Below are 16489 nucleotides of genomic sequence, written 5' to 3' on the forward strand. Positions count from 1 at the left end.
TGTGACCAGGACACCCAGGCTGCCCCAGGGACAGACTCAAAGGACCATGTGAGGTCAACCGAACCACAGATGCACGGACTCTGGACATTGGAGGTCCCCACTGAGCACAGTCCACTCCAGAAGGATTCTAGAACCCAGAGAAACACAAGTCTGGATTCCTAGAGGTGGCAGGGACCAGGCTCTCCCTGATTCAGCTCTTGCCCTCGGGTGGGTCTCAAAAATGTAGACGTACAATTACCATAGGATCCAGCAATCCTACTTGAAGGCAATCTCCCCAACAGAAGGGAAAGCAGGGCCTTGAAGTGATACTCGTTGCCCGTGTTCAAAGCAGCCTTATTCTCAATAACTAAAACGTATAAAAACCACCCAAGACTCCATCAATGCATGCCTGGATATAGAGAACGTGGCCCAGCCCCACAATGGAGTGTGATTCAGCCTTTAAAAGACACCCGCCACAACACGGCTGAACCGACAAGGTGTGATGGTCAGTGAGAGAAGCCAGACACAAGGACAGACCTCGTATGACTCCACTGGTATGAGGTGCCTAGAATCGTCAGACCCTAGACTGAGAGGAAGATGGGGAGGGGACATGGGCTGGGGGAGGGGAAGTTAGAGTCTAATGGGGCAGATTTTCCACTGGGGAAGATGGACCGTTCTGGGGATGGTTGCACACCCACGTGAATGTACTTAATGCCGCCAACCTGGACACTTAAAAATGGTCAAGATGCTAAATTGGAAGTTCTGTGTGCTTTCCCACAATTAAGAAACCTAAGAGGCCACGTGGCCCCTTTGCTCTGTATCCAGATTAGTTTCCTGTGGTGCCCCAGGTCATACAGTCATCACAGAATTTCCACTGCCTTGACCGGCAGATCAGCTGACCATTTGGCCCATGTGAATGTTAACTTCCTGGAGCAGCACCTGCCTGCATAGAGACCTAAGCAGACCTTCCCGCACCCCAACTCTGCGGCCTTGGGGGCTTTCAGCACCACCCACAGCCTGCCTCAGCTGGGTGGCTGCCTCAATACATGGCAGAGAAACAGATGAGCTGAGAGGCCAGACTTGCTGGCAGCCACTGCTACCACTCTTGTCCCCTTCTGGAAAGCCGTGTGGCCCTCAGGGCCTCTGTGGGCGCCCCCTCTCTCCTTGCTGCGCATGTGCACTTCCTCAGAGGTGCTGACCCCACCCTGTCCTCCAAAGGAACCAGAAGGTGGTGTGGCCAGAGCAGACAATCCAGCCTTAGGAGCTGCTCACGAATCCCCAGGAGCTCGTGGCAGAGACTTGCTAGACTTTCCCTGATTTCTATTCCCGTCTTCCCATGTCGTATTTTAATCTTTAGCTAGGAGTCTAGTCATCCAGCTAACAACTATCCTCCCCCAACTCCAGTGTGGCTACGGAGGACCATGTGACTAGATCCTGGCCAATGCGAGTAAAAGGGACATGGAACTTCATTACTCTCAGGCAGCACTAAGGGTTCTCAGCACATGGGACAGAGCCAACTTCAGGGTTGTGTCCTTAAAGAGAAGGATGTGTTCTCCCCTGCCCCTCTCCTTCCTGCCGGCTGGAATGCTGATGTGAAGACTGGAGCAGAGACAGTTATCTTGCTCCATCTGGCATGTGGAATCCATATGTCATGGATGGCAATGCCATGCAAGGAAGCCAGTTCCCTGATGGCCAAGTAGCCCAAGGTTGCCTCCTTAGACTTTTACGCACAGAAGAAATCCTCTCTCCCTTTCACTTTTATGTTCATTAAGCTAGGTCTCTGTTACAGAGCTTAAGTCTCTCTCCTGGGTAATTCAGGTATATAGGGAGGAACTCAGCCAGCAGGTAAGATGCCTGCCTTACCTCCCTGACCAAAGTCAGCCCTGGTTCTCGGAGAGCCAGGAGGCCTCCCTGAAGTTTCTATGACCTGCTAATCCGTGACATTTCCATGGGTTCCCTGGAACATGGGGTGGTTCTGAACTAGGCTCCCTCTCATCTGTGTCATTTGATATTGTCCTAGAAGTTCTAGGCAAAGGAGAAGACAGAACCAGCAGAGTACTGGAGAGAGAGACACAGACAAGCCATCGGGTCACAGGCAATACCGAGCACCTTTCTGTGTCATGGTGGAATTCCACATTCCCTCTGTGCCCCAAGCCTCGAAGGCGGGAGGAGTCATTATCCCCAAATTAGGACTAAGCTGCTGAGGCACAGAGGTTAAAGAACTCACTCAAGATCAAAAAGCCAGGGACTTCCCCTGGTGCTTCAGTGACTGGGATTCTGCACTTTCAAGGCAGGGGGCCCGGGTTTGGTCCCCAGTTGGGGAACTGGGAGGTCACATGCCAAAACTGCAGCTCCTACATGTCTCAGTGAGGATCAAGGACCCTGCAGGCTGCAACGAAAGTCTTCTGCAGTCAATAAATCATTCTTAAAACAGAAAAGGATCACACATCCAGCAATGAGCAGTGGCCAATGTGGACTCAAGTAGTCTGATTCCGGAGAACTCTACATTGCTCATCTGCCAAGTGATGGCCCAGAGAGGCCCAGAAAAGTGATGAACATGTGGTTCAAACCAATTCAAAGAGTTCACCAAAGTGACCAGACAGGAAATGTTTCCGTATACCTCAGAGATTGGGGGTGTTGGGGTTAGAGTGAGGCCAGGCACAAATCTTTCAACCTCTCTTGGTCTCCACTTCGGAATCAGGGAAAGGTGCCTTGTTCCTCCTGGTGCCATTGCTGTGAACTTGCCACCACCACACACTGCCTGCCTAGGAAGGGCCCCAGGGGCCCATTTCCCTGGAGGGTTTTCTCAAGCCCAGCAGCCACACCTGTAGACCAGAATTCACGGGTTGGGACCAGGCTCCACCAGGGAGGGCAGACCATTCTGCTTGGCCAGGGGCTGACCCCTGGGGGGGCCTTTCACATGCTTCCCCATTTCTGGGGCCATCCTCAAGCCGACCCAGGCCCCAAATCCCTCCTGAGGACCACGAGGCCCGGGTGGGGGGTCTGGAGAGGAACTGAGTCCCTAGGATGCTTCTGGGGGGAAGTCCACACTCCTACATGGGTGGCCTCACATTGTCGGGTACCCCTCCATCCCTGAGGGAAGTGGGAAGCCCTTTTACTTGCTGGGGCCTTGCAGCATTATGGGGGTCATGACTCTACCCTGGAGGTGGGGGGGAGCCGTCATTTGTTTCCTGCCAGGGAAGGCGACAGCAAGAGCGAGCAGGAGCGGAGAAGCCCACAGGCAGGAAGCATAGTGACACTAATTATCCAATTACGGCTGCCGTGCCAGGAGAGCGCTGCATTGCAGCAGGGAGCCCGGGCCAACCGCCCTGCCCCCGCATGCCAGGCTGCCACACTCTGCCCTCCTGCTTTACCCTGAAAGTAGGTGGTAGCCACTTAGGTCCTGGGCCTGTTCTGCAGAACAGGGCCTGGCTGGCAGGCTCAGGAATGGTGGGCTTGTGGGGGAGACCCAGAAGCACTTGGGCCTGGCCCCTGGGGCATGCCTCTGGCCCCCCAAGGAGCAGAGAACACACACGTGGGGCTTGCGGAGCCCTGACCTCCAGGCTTTCATCGCCAAGAACATGTGGATAGAATGAGGGGCTCTCAATCCTGATCCCCCCACCAAAAAAAAAAAGAAAAAAAAAAAAAAAAAAAAAAAAAAAAAAAATCTCTCTGGCTCTGTCCATGGTACCACAGTGCCCACCCCGCCAGCTTCCACTCCCTAGAACCAGCTCCAAGCCACCGGAAGCAGCCAAGTCCTAAGCAGGTAATTAAGGAAATTACAGACAGCTGGAGGCCATGGGATGCTGCAGGCCCAGGGGGACTAGATAAGGAGACTGTCAGGGCACACGCTTCCTCCTAGGGATGGAGGGGGGCCCCATTATGAGTCCTCGTGGGGAAGGGTCTGCTTTCTGTCTCCCCTTGGGAAGGCAGGCTTGGAAGGACTCTTCGAGTCAAGGTCAGGGGCTGGAGGACTGTCAGGGAGGAACCCTTACTTCCCCTTGGCCAACAGAAGAGTCCGGAAGGCCGGGCTGCAGATGGGGGACCAGAGATGTGTGGGCTAACTTGGGCCCCACCTAGGGGGTCTCTGAGTGATGGCAAAGCAGGTCTCTTTGGGTCCCTCATAGGACCCAGCTTGCCCGGAGGTTGGAGGTAGGTGTAATGGCCAGGAGAAAGGAGTGATGAGGATCATTACCATACAGCGACCTGGGCACAGGCCACACCAAGTATGTAGCAAAGACTTTGGTCGTGGGCACCCCACTGGGACAGGTGAATGGCAAGGATGCTGGGTGGGGCAGAGGAGACACGTTCAGACTGAATGTTGGAGTCCAGTCCAGCTGACCTTCTGTGACCCACACACGAAAGGCTAGCACAACCGGAGTGTTTGGACCATGTTTCCAGGCTGACCTGCTGCCAAGAGCATGGACAGAGGAGGAGAGAGTGGATGGTAGTGCCACCCTGGAGGACAGCTTGGAAGCTGCGGCCCAGGGAGGGGCATCTGCATGACTCCCAGGCTCTGCTCCAGCATCCTTACCAACCCCAGCTGGCAGCCATGGCAGGATTTGAAGGTCACCAGGGCACCAGATGGCAGGGGCCTGGCTGCCATCTGAATCATGGATCCTGTGTGCTCCTGGGTCCTGAAAGCTATCTCTGATGGAGGACCCACACACAAATGCAGAAGCCTCTCCAGCGAAGCCCTGCCGCCCCAGGCAGGTGCTCGGGAGGGAGTGGAGGGTCACACAGAGCCAGGAGGGCCCCCATCACAATAATACAGGGTCCGAGTGCCCCCCACTGGGCTGATCATGGCCCACTAAGGCCGAGAGCCAGGAAGGGACTGGTGGATGTTGGCGGATGAATTGGGGGGACAGGTCTGGCACCCCCTGCAATCAGATGACAGTGCTGTCTCCTCGTCAGAAGATGGAGGCCAGGGGCCCTGACCAAACCGCCCCCTTCCCACCCAGAGCTGCAGCTGCGTGGGCCTCTCCAGAGGCCGCCAGGTCTGGGGTCCCAGGCAGCAGCCCCCAGCCAGTCCTTGGCCTCCGGCCCTGTGGGTGGATGGGGGTGCTGGGGGCACCCTCGCTCTGCTGTGCTCCTCAGGACAGAGGAGAGGAGCACACTCAGGCACCTCCCACCAGGCCCTGGGAGGAAGGGCCCAGTCAGCGGCCCAGGAGGGAGGGATCAGGTAGGGTGGGGGGCCCCCAGTACAGCCAGAACCCCAGCACCAAGGGGCCTGGACCCTCGGCCCTGGCTCACGAGCCTCCCTCCCAGGCCCCTGGCTCCAAACTAACACAGGACACTTCACAGGAATGGAGCTGAGGCCCAGGGCTGGGGAGCGGGTGTCAGGGAAGGTCCCTCTGGGCCCACCTGGCAGCTGGACACCCGGACGAGGCAGGGAAGCGGGTGCCCCGACTGAGGGCACCAAGCATTCATGGTCGGGCTGGTCCCACCACCATGAGCTGTGCAGTGGTCGTCTCACAGAGGCTTGGCCCCGAGCCTACCGCCACCGGCCTCACCCCTGAGGGGTCCAGGGTGGGTGTCAGCACGCGGCTGTGCCGGGATGCCCAGCGCACTGTGGTCTGGGGCTGGAGGACGTGCCCAGGCCCATCGGGAAGAAGGGCCCACGGCGGCTGGGTGGCATCCACCTGTGTTCAGGGCCGGCCTGGATTCAGACCTGTGACTCCAAAGGGCACCAGGAGGACCAGAGCCCCATGCTCTGAGGTCCCCTGTGGCCAGGATGGAGGTGGCCAGCAGCGACACCCGCGTTTCCCAGCCCCTTGCTTGGTGGCCAGCTTTGTCTTCCTGCTTCTCAATCAGCCGGGTCTGGGGACCCTGGGCCGTCTGGCCATCCTCACTGTAGGCCTTTGCTTCTGATCATACTCTCCTACCCACCCCTGCTTCCTCTGTGTCCCCCTGTGAGGAAAACCCAGTGTCTGCGGAGAGCCAGACTCCAGCCAAGTCTGCAGGGAAGCATCCTTGCTCCAGAGGCTGAAGAGACCCTGACAACAAGAGCTTGATTCGAGGGACTGGACAAGCAGCTCTAAAGGTCAGGGGACAAAGAGGCAAGCAAGAACAGCAAAGGAGTTTTGCTTTCAGATAACTCATGTGGGACCTGCAGGTGAGGTATCAAAGGATACAGGGTGTGGGGAGACGACCCAGGGACAGGCCCTACCAGACATCAAGATCACACATTAGCCAGGGAACAAATGGTTCAATAAAAGACATGCAGATGATGGCTTACCACTCGGGAGCCTCACCTCGTACTATTCCCCAACATGCTTTTTTTTTTTTTTTTTTGGATTAAACTGGATTTGGCAAATTCTGGCCTCAAAGCCAAATCTGGCTGTGAACTGTTTTTGTGAATAAAGTTTTATTGGTACACAGCCACAGTCAGGACAGAGACCTTGTAACTTGCCAGGTGGAAAATATTTACTCTCTGACTCTTCAAAGAAAAAGTTTGCCCACCCCTGGATGAAAGAGTTAGACATTTTAAAAATGCAGCTACACATACGCTCACTCACACACATGCAATGTGTGTGTGTGTGTTAGTCACTCAGTCGTGTCCAACTCTTTGCGACCCCATGGACTATAGCCCATCAGGCTCCTCTGTCCATGGAATTCTCCAGGCAAGGATACTGGAGTGGTTTGACATTTCCTCCTCCGCACACACACACAGACATAGGGCCAACCCAGATAGCTCTGGACAGTTCTCAGGTTTCTGTAAGGGATTCTGTAAGCCTAGAAGCAACAGAAGGAATCACACACACAAAATTGTGAGACAGAAATCATTAACCTTTTGCATGAAAACATGAAAAGGCAAAGAACAAAGGGGATTTAAAACTATTTGCAACCAGGATGCTAAACTGTCAGTATCTTTCACGGATCAAGTTTACCCAGAACCGCAAGAAGAAACACTTGGTCCTTCATAAATAAAGGTGAGGAAGAAACAAATCACTCAACAAGAAGAGAGACAATCAATAAACGTGGAAAAATGCTCACCCTCGGGAATAAGACATAGAAACTGAAGTAGATATTTTGGACCTAGATATTTATGCCAGGTTGTTTGATTATAAAGCTTAACGCTGGCAAGTCTGCAGTGAGCCAGCCCTTCAGACGCCCAGAAAAGCCCTTTGGAGCAGAATTTGGCAGAACGAACTTCCGTCTGGGCACTCTGTCCTTGGGACAGAGGGAGTTACCCGCCTAGATGCTCAACAGAGCCTCATGGAGGAGAGTGAAATGAATTCGACCGCCTGAATCTCCACAAATAGCCAAATAATTAAGCGAATTACAGTCTCCTGAGAGAATATTATTCAGCCATTAAAAATTGTAATTACAGCCCTGAGGAGCGCCCTGATACATCCTGGGTGCTTGAGAAATTGCTCTCGAATGAGTGAACCATCATGTGTCGTTCCTTCTTTGCCTCATTCAAGTACTTTATTTGTGCGATAAGTACTGACTGCTTTCATAATCTTAAAAAAATTAAACCATATCCATTTTGAAAAAAAAATCATTTAGAAAGGAATTACAATAAAGAAAATGCTCATGTGAAGTAAAAAATAGATTCGACAATGGTGCCCACGGTATAATTATAATAATGTGAAAATAAATAGCCCATGCAAAGAAAATGGAGCAGAAATGTGTCCAATGAAATGGGAAACACTGGCTGGCATTTTGGTGATAGGATGGGGAGGGCTGTTTCTACATCTTCTAATTCTCAGCATTGCATGAATTTTCTGTTAAAAGCATGCATGTTAAGAGCATTATTTTAAAATGAAAGACATAAGCATTATTAAAAAAAAAACAACCCACCCAAGAGCCTCCCCCATCTGCAGAGCTGCCCAGGTGCCTCCAGCATGCCCAGTGAGAGATCCCAAGCCCAGGGCAGGAGACAGATCCAGTTTGCCCAGTTCTGTGGGCACATCTGGTCTGGCCCTTGGTAAGTGTGGGAGTAGACTCAGGGGCCCCATGAGGATCGGTCTGCATTGGCTTTAAAGTGGCATGGGGTGACACAACGTCCTGGACTGATGGAAATGTTCTCTGCATGACTTCTGAGCACTTGAAGCATGGTGTGTGGCCAAGGCCTGGAATTTTCAACTGCAATTTTCATCCACTCACATTTGTGGCTGGTGGCTACCACACTGAACCTTGGCCGATATAGGAAGCGCATTTCTCATCTGAAGGCAATGGTTCCCCTTTACTGAGGAGCCACCTACACAACACTGAGTCAGGCTCAGGACCGCATTATGTAAGGCGATCCCCAAGGACACTGACCACAGCAGCACACACTTCACACGACTCTGGTGTGGACCCAAGTTGCCTTGGACTTGGGACTCAGTAGAAACCTCCCACTCTGCCCTGCCAGCCACACCAGTCCTCCTTGCCCTGTGGTTCTGGGTGTTGGTTCTGCCACCTCCTAGCCACGTGACCTTGGCCTCATCCCCTTCCCAAGCTTGGGCAGTCTGATGACACCCAGCCCCGACTCCTCTGGTGGGGAGCCTCTTTCCTCTGTCCTGGGGATGTTTGGGCTCAGATCCTGCTCTCCAAGTGGCGCTTCCAGGCCCACTTCCAGCACCTCCCACCCAACAGAAGGTGCACAGGCAGGGGAGGGCTTTGCAACCAGGCACCGCTTGGCCTGTCTTCTGCCAGCTTAACCAGGGCAGGGCAGGGCAGGGAGAAACAGCCAGCAGTTGGGGTACCAGCTAAAGAACTGGCCTTCTGGGGAAGCATAGCGTGTGAGGCAGCATCTGTGCAGTGCAAGGGTCTACCTGCTGTTCCCAGTAAAGTCATCGCTGAGCCCGGCCCCCTGAGCCCATCTCACAGGCAGCACACCCTGGGTCAGACCGAACCATCTGCCTTCGCTGCTACAGCCCAGGTCTGCATGTATCAGCAGACACCAACCAACTTTTGTAGAGGTGCCCTAGAGGGGTCCCAGGGAAGAATACTGAAGGGCATACAGTGCCCCCAGCTTGTTCTGGACTCATATAACCCCACATTTGGTCCGTTTCCCTCAGGGGGTAGCTGGGGGCCCAGATACTGGGTCATTCTGCAGACTCAGTGAGGTGTGAGGTGTAGGGTCTTCCCAGGACTGGAAGCGCCCTTGACCCGAATAGGCTCATGCATCCAACGCTCTGTTCTGCTGAGTTCCACCCAGACTCCCAGAGGCAACAGAACCAGTGGCGACACTCACAAACCAGACTCGGGAGTCTAACTGGCCTGCCTTCCAATTCGGCTTTGAGCACCTCCTTCTGGCTGTGTGACCTTGGGCAACTTGCTTAAGCACTCTGGGCCTCACTGGCCTCATCTGCAAAACGGGGACAGCAACAATTGCTGCTTCATTCGGTTGTTTCACTGAAGTGAGAGAATGTCTGGGAAGCCCTGACCACCATGTCTGGCACAAATTATCACTGTCAGGGCTGACAGTAGTTGACGTGTTGGTGGCCTCTGACAGAGACAGCAGCCATCAGTTAAATACGCACAGCCTCAGTTTACAAACCGAAGGGAGTGCAGCAGGCAAAGTCCACATGTATGCTGACAACTCTGTAAGGTGGTAGGAGGAAGCCGGGCCTGGCTTTGCCCAGCTGGGAGAGTCCCAGCTGGAGTTGAGCTCTTATAGTCCCCGGGGGCCCAGGACCCTCTGATCTTGCCCACCAAGGAGACGAGGGTCTTTCTCTAAAAGCCACACTGGAGGAGGGGCAGAGAGGCTGTTGCTGACCCCAGCACCCTTCGCTGCCTCCTTGCGCACCGGGAGAGGCTGCTCTGGACTGGATGGAGAGCGCACACTGAGTCACGGCTGGCCTCCCCGCACTCCCAAATGATTCAGCCTCTGAAGCTCCAGCTCTGAAGCCTCAAATGTCAGCGGAGTTCACCAAGACCCACCCCTGGGCTCCCGGGGCCTGCAGCGGGAAGAGACTTAGCCAAGGTCACAAAGACCAGCAGGCCCAGAGCTGGCACCAAAATGGGGCACTTCTGGCCACCTTCTTTGTCCCCTTGGGGCCTGCTGCAAAGTCCCCGCCTGCCAGCCACCAGAGCTCTTAACCTCTGGGGCTTCCTTCCCTAGAGGACTGGCTTCCCTTCTGGCTCTGCACAAAGCCCCCTCCCACGCCACCCTGGTTCCATCTGCCTGCGTTACTCCCCCAGCCCCCAACTTCTGTGCCAGAGATGCCTGCCCCTTCACTCAGACCACCTGGTGGCGCTAGGCATGGACCAGGTTGGTGTCATCCAGACTGCCTGTGTCCTTGGCCCTCCTCCTTGAGGCTAGCAGTGGGGACAATCCATGCCCTCAGATCACAGCTGCCCAGCCCCCTCCAAACGACTTGCTCTCCAGGGACTGGCTCCACTCTCAGACCCTCTGCTGAGCCTCAACTGAGACCCTCAGAGGCCTGGGCAGCAACCCCCAGCCCTTCCCTCCGTGGGCCAGAGCAGGCTGGATGTTCCCACCGCCCAGGTCTGCACCCTAGTTCCCCTCTCAGGAGCCATGTGGCCTTGGCCTCCCCCACTGGGAAAGGGGGTGATGGCAACAGTGGTGATGCTTGTTGAGACTCAGCCGGAGAGTCTAGATACCCTATGAGAACCGTGCCAGGACCTCTGGAGCTGCTCCCCCAGCAGCCACCTGCCCATCCAGGCAAATGCAAGCCCAAGTCCCTTCCCCTCTTGGGGCCTCAATTATCCCGTCAGGAAAATGGGGACAAGAATGCGGGCCTGGCCTCCCTCCCTGGGTGATTCTGCAGATTCCTTGAGGTCAAGGTCGCAAATGTGCCATGCAGAAACCCATGCCCACTCTGAGTCAGGCCTCCTGTATTGGGCACCCGAGCACCCCATGTAGATGACTACCCAGTCCCTGCCTATAGACGCTCACCGATAGGTGAGGGGTGACGCCAGTGGGTTGGGATGGGACAGAGCTGGGGGACAAAGGAGGGGGCTGCCTCCCAGGCTGGCACTCAGCTCCTTGGGGCAGCCAAGGGAAATTGGAATGGTTGGGGTCAGGCTAGACCTGACCCCGTGGCTGGCAGAGATGCGCCTGAGGTTTGGGTCTCAACAGGCTCAGCTTTGATCCACCAAGTGGCCCCACTCCCCTGCCTCAGACCCGAGGAGTGTCAAGTGCCGGGTTCTGGGGCCCCAGCCCTGCCCTGTACTTTCACGGAACATCGCCACTGTCTCTCCCAGCCCCTCACCAGACCCCTGCCCTGAGCTCCCCAAGGCTGACTCTGGTCCTCCCAGCCCCATGCCAGGCCCCCACCCATCCACAGCTGATCAGGCCGCTAAGCCCTAAAGGGGCCAGTGGCAGGAAGGAGACCAAGTCTGCCAGAGAGCAAAGAGGAGACCCAGGGCTCCCAGCCTCGGGGGGACGTGCCACACCAGTGCTCCAAATGCCAGAATCCGAAACCTCAGAGAACGCGGCAGGACCCGGCAGGGAGAAGCCATCTGGCCAAGGTCACCCAGGTGAGGAGGGGGAGGACGGCGGCGCACGGAGTGATGGAGGAGTTAGCCAAGTGTGGCCGGGGCTGCTTGCCCGTGGGCATTACCCAGGCCGGTGGCGGGGTCGGCCCAGTAGCTTGTGTGGGTGTGCGGGGGGAGACAGTGTGGAAGCGTGTGAGGGTTTCTCAGTCTGTGGGTCTGGGAAGGATGATACAGTGTGAGGGCGTGGGATGCGGGGGTGTGGGGGAGGGGGTGCCTAGAGGCTCCGAGAAGGTGCGTGTGCAAGCGGAGGCTCCAGCCCAGGCCCAGCCCCCCGCCTAGGGCTGTGCGCCCCCCTTCCTTTTCCTGGATCCGCCCGCAGCCCCCGGCGGTCTTTCTCCCCAGACGCAGATGCGCGTGCGCGCAGGATGCGGGGCGCCGGGCGCAGGTTGCGGGGCGCTGCCCGCCCGCCCGGCCACCCAGGGCCCCCGGGAGTGACTCGCGGCCGCGGTGCCACAAGGACACGCAGGCCAGACGCGGGGCGCAGGTGGCTCCGAGCGGGGATCTGGGTCCCCCCACCTGCAGGTCGGGCCACCTGCCGGGCCGCCCGCTCCGCCCGCGCCAGCGCCCACCCCGGCGGCGGCCGTGCGTCTAGGGCACCACTTACCCGGTCATGGGCACGGCCGCTCCCGCGGCCTCGGTTCAGGCGGGTGCTGTCTCTGGTCTCTGCGGGCAGGCGGCCCGGCGGCCCGGCGGGCCACGATCGGCTCCGGGGACCGCAAGGCCCGGGCACGGGGCGGCCTGGCCGGCAGCGCCTGCACGACCCTCCGCGGCGGCCGAAGGCTGCGGCTGAGTGCTCCCCACGCTCTGCACCGGCAGCGGCAGCGGCAACGGCAGGCGACGCGGCGCGCTTGGCTCCAGCCGCAGCTCTGAGCCCGGAGGGAGGGAGGAGGGAGGGAGCGGGAGGGAGGAGGAGAACGGAGGGAGGAGGGAGCCGGCGCGGGGGACGGCGCGCGGCTCGGGGGCCGCGGGGCGCAAGCCACGGGACTCCGGAGCTCCGCGCCCAGTGTGCGCCCAGGACGCGCGGGGGTGCCTGCCCTTCCCGGTTTGGCAGTGACCCCCGGAGGGCGGCTGCCAAGGATGGGGGTGGGCTCAGGCTGGGTACTGGGGGACCCTGGCACCCGGGAGAAAGGGCGCCGAGAGTGGCAGGCTGCCTCTCCCTCTCCAGGGCACCGCCCGGAGTCTGTCTCCTTGACAGTCGAATGGGGTGTGAAGCTGAGTTGCTAACTTGTAATTGGGGGTCTTTGCTCTTCTCTGGCCCCCGACCCCCACCCCGCAGCTTCAGAGGTGTTGGTTATTCTCAGGAAACTACCTGCTAACGGTTGGAAGTTAAGACATCTAAACAGTTTTCCGGGAGCGTGGCCAGAGCTTGGGACAGGGTCTCAAAGTCGATGACCCCAAAGGTTATCACACAAACACCATCATACAGGACCCAGGGTGATCCTGCACACAGGTGAACACCCAGAGGCAGACACACAAGAGCACACCTTCACGGACACGTGAAAACAGACACACAGACCAAACTCTAGTGTGGAGAAGACCCCCCCTCCCCATCACCACCATATGGCCAAAGGCGTAGTGACATCCGCAGACAGACTCAAGTGTGTGCCCATGGCCACCCAGTGGCCAGGTGGGAGCTGGCCAGCCCTGCCCCTGGTCCTTAAAGCCCCAAGCTGCCCAACCCCAGGGGCAGTCAGTGCCTGCACACCCCAATTGGGCCTTTGCCATCATCTGTGAGCAGTGAGCAGAGTGCCACAGGGTGGGGGTGGCACAGGACGGGGACTGAGTGTGTGGAACACAAGTGCCAGGCCCCAGTGAGCATCACCACCCTCGAGCAGGCAGGCAGACAAGCCCCAGACACAGCCACTAATTCTTTCTTGCCTCAGACAAACAGGGTCCCAGGGTATCCTGAGTGCCAGGCCTGGGCTGGGCGCTGGGGGTGTGGTTGGGACCCTGACACAGGGAGCTGGTGGGCAGAGCTTGAACTCAAGACATGGAACTTGGGGTAAAGGCCGCAGGAGATGTAAGATGGTGCTGGAGCTCGGGGAGGAGGTGCCAGGATGGCAGGACCTAAAGGCCACAAAGGCACTGCAGGAGGTCTTCCCCAGGTCAGGGGACAGTCCCACCTTGTCACAGTCTGTCCCTCCTGCAAGAAGTTCTGGACAGCCCTTGAGATCTGGTTCTTCACAGTCTGTCCCTCCTGCAAGAAGTTCTGGACAGCCCTTGAGATCTGGTTCATTTCAGACGTTCCACGTGGGTGCACGCACATGTGCACACACACACCCACTCTGATACATGCTGACATACATCCTCCTGCATGCGGACACATTCTTACATGATGACATTGTCACACACGCTGACACACACATGGTGACACACACATGCTCACACATGCTGCCACTCACATATGCTGACGCACTCACAAGCTGACGTTCCTACATGCTCACTGAGAACACATGCACACTTATGCATGCACATTCACACCAAAGCTCACCCATGGTCACAGCCTCACACGTGCACACTTACAAGTGCTCAGCCACAATTCCTCATAGCCATACTTACTGCCTCACAGGGCTCACTCATACTCACTCACCCACATGCACACATGCTGTTATTCTCACAACTTTACCCTCTCATCTCCAATTATTCACACACAGTCACATACTCGTGCACAATTGTATGCACTCAGTTATTCACACACACACACACACACACTCAGAGCACTCGGGGCTCTTTTTCCCTGGTGTAGATGGCTGGGTCAGGCTTGCACCCCATCACCCATCTCAATGAAAACCCAGCTTGACCACCAGCTCCAGGTACGAGCAGGTGCCCCCCAGGGCCCAGACACAGGGGTGGCCAGGACAACCAGGCAGAGAAGACCCCAGGCTGCAGGGGCCATACCATCTCGAGCTGTGGGCCCTACCTGTTGTGATAAGTGTCCTTTTAAGAGGGAGGCAGGAGTGAGTTTTTGCAGCCCTCCTGATACCCTGATTTTGGACTCCTGTGTTCAGGAACATGAGAGACTTGATCTGTGTTTGAAGCCCCTGTGTGGTCTTTTGTCATGCTGGTGGCCTCGGGCAGCTCATACCAGCCCTGACCTGGCAGTCCGTGCTGGGTCCCTTCAGTGCTGGAGCTGCCCCAGGCCCTCTGGGGTGGCAGGGGTCCTGTGTCACCCCTGGCAACGACGCTCTGCCCCAGGGGTCTGGCGTGGAACTGCCATCGCCTCTTCCTGAAATTCCTGCCCTCCTGAGACTGGAGCTGACGGAGGTGGGGCAAGCGATGGATGAATACCCCCCTCCCAGGTTCTCAGATTGGGGCCCCTCCACCCCTTGGGCCCTTCAGGAGGGGCTGTCCCTTTCGGTGCCCTGGCCCCCACCCTCAGACACCTGGCTGATTGCCCCTCGGACAAGCCCCAACTTGTCTAAACCCCAGCAGTGGATTGAGCTTAGGCTCCAGCTGGGCCCGGCCACATCCAGAAGGCACCTGACCTGCCAGGAGGACTGGGAAATGTCCCCCGCCCCAGCCCTGGGTCACTCAGGCAGCCCCTGGTGGCCTCTCTGTTCATGGGACTGCCCCCCCCCAGCAAGCTGCTGCCATGACTTTCATTGCCCTGTGTGTGCATGTGTGTGTGTGTGTGTGTGCTGGCCCCAGCTCACTCTTAGGGTCAGACCCCTCCTGCAAGTCACACCTGCATGCCCAGAGCTCCCCAGGGAGCCCCACGCCGCCCCCTGCCCCCTCTCCAGCTCTCACCTCATATCCAAGCTGTACCCAAGGACAGGCTGGACCCGGTCCAACTCAAGGTTGGCAGGACCCAGTCCCTCCCCCCTCTTTCCCTGGGGGTTACTGTGGCTTTGGAACTGGACTTCCCTCCACCCATCACTCCCCACCCCAGCTCACAGCCCAGTATCACAGCCCTCTGTACCTGGCAGGCTGTGGGCTGCCAGAGATGTGGCCTTAGGCTGTTTTCAAAGGCCAGTCACTCTCCACTTTCGCATTCTTCTTGCTGTCATCTCAGACCTTGCCATTCACCCCATAGCCGACTGACGCTAAGAGGACTGTTGGTCTTGGACCTGGGGCTCTGGCTACGAAGACCTCCCTTCCAACCGGTTTCCGAAACTGCAGTGGGAAGGTGGGATGGTGGGGTGGCCTGGGTGGTCCCTTGGGTCCCTGAGAGCCACACTCTGGTCCTGCCTGTGGGGTATTGGCACCTCTTGTGCAGGGTGACACACCGGGTCCATGGGCCACGTTCCCAGGGGCCCTACCCCAGGGGTCGGCTCTGTGCCTCCCAGCATTATGACATGGGTCCCACTGGCTTGTCAAGGCACCCATGTCCCCGAGGGAGATGGAGGTGAGGAGGGAAGGAAGGGCAGGGCAGCCGGGAGAGAAGACAGAATCCATGATTCCCAGCGGGGGCGGGAAGGGGGGCTGAGTTGAACCCGTGCCCCAGGATCTGGTGCCCCAAGCTCCCGCCAGCGAGGGGACTTGATCGAGGCCCTGACTCCTGGCCCCCCACCAGTGCCCTTGCCCCAAGCCTGCCCAGCTCAGCAGAGATCGCCGGGGCCATAGAACACATGGCCCAGAATAGTGCTATGATGCCGACGAGTGGCATTCTATTATGGGGCCAACCACACTGAACAGCACCTCCCGTCCCCCAAAGGAAAAACCTGCCTCCTGAAGGGCCCAAAGGGTGGAAGGGCCCCAATCTGAGAACCTGGGAAGGGCGGTGTTCATCCATTGCTGGCCCCCACCTCCGTCAGCTCCAGTCTCAGGAGGGCAGGAATTTCAGGAAGAGGTGATGGCAGTTCCACGCCAGACCCCTGGGCAGAGCGTCATTGCCAGGGGTGACACAGGGCCCCTGTCACCCCAGAGGGCCCGGGCAGCTCCAGCACTGAAGGGACCCAGCACAGACTGCCAGGTCAGGGCTGGTATGAGCTGCCCGAGGCCACCAGCATGACAAAAGACCACACAGGGGCTTCAAACACAGATCCAGACTCTCGTGTTCCGTCAGTGGCCCATGGCTGCTCAGGGAAGCCCTGGCTCCCATTGCCCAGTGCTCAGG

General features: G+C 57.6%; 1 protein-coding gene across 7 annotated transcripts in view; it reads right to left on the minus strand.

Moving 5' to 3' along the window:
• The window catches only part of ATP2B3 (ATPase plasma membrane Ca2+ transporting 3), a 59852-nt gene extending 47556 nt beyond the window's left edge, over positions 1–12296 (minus strand). For all 7 annotated transcript variants that reach the window (XM_025276182.2, XM_025276180.2, XM_025276181.2 and 4 more), the window contains exon 1: positions 12038–12296. The gene's annotated coding sequence lies outside the window, so the exon portion shown is untranslated. The remainder of the gene's footprint in view (positions 1–12037) is intronic.
• Between the last annotated feature and the right edge of the window lie 4193 nt (positions 12297–16489).

Source organism: Bubalus bubalis, chromosome X (assembly GCF_019923935.1).
Source record: "Bubalus bubalis isolate 160015118507 breed Murrah chromosome X, NDDB_SH_1, whole genome shotgun sequence".
Lineage (NCBI taxonomy): Eukaryota > Metazoa > Chordata > Mammalia > Artiodactyla > Bovidae > Bubalus > Bubalus bubalis.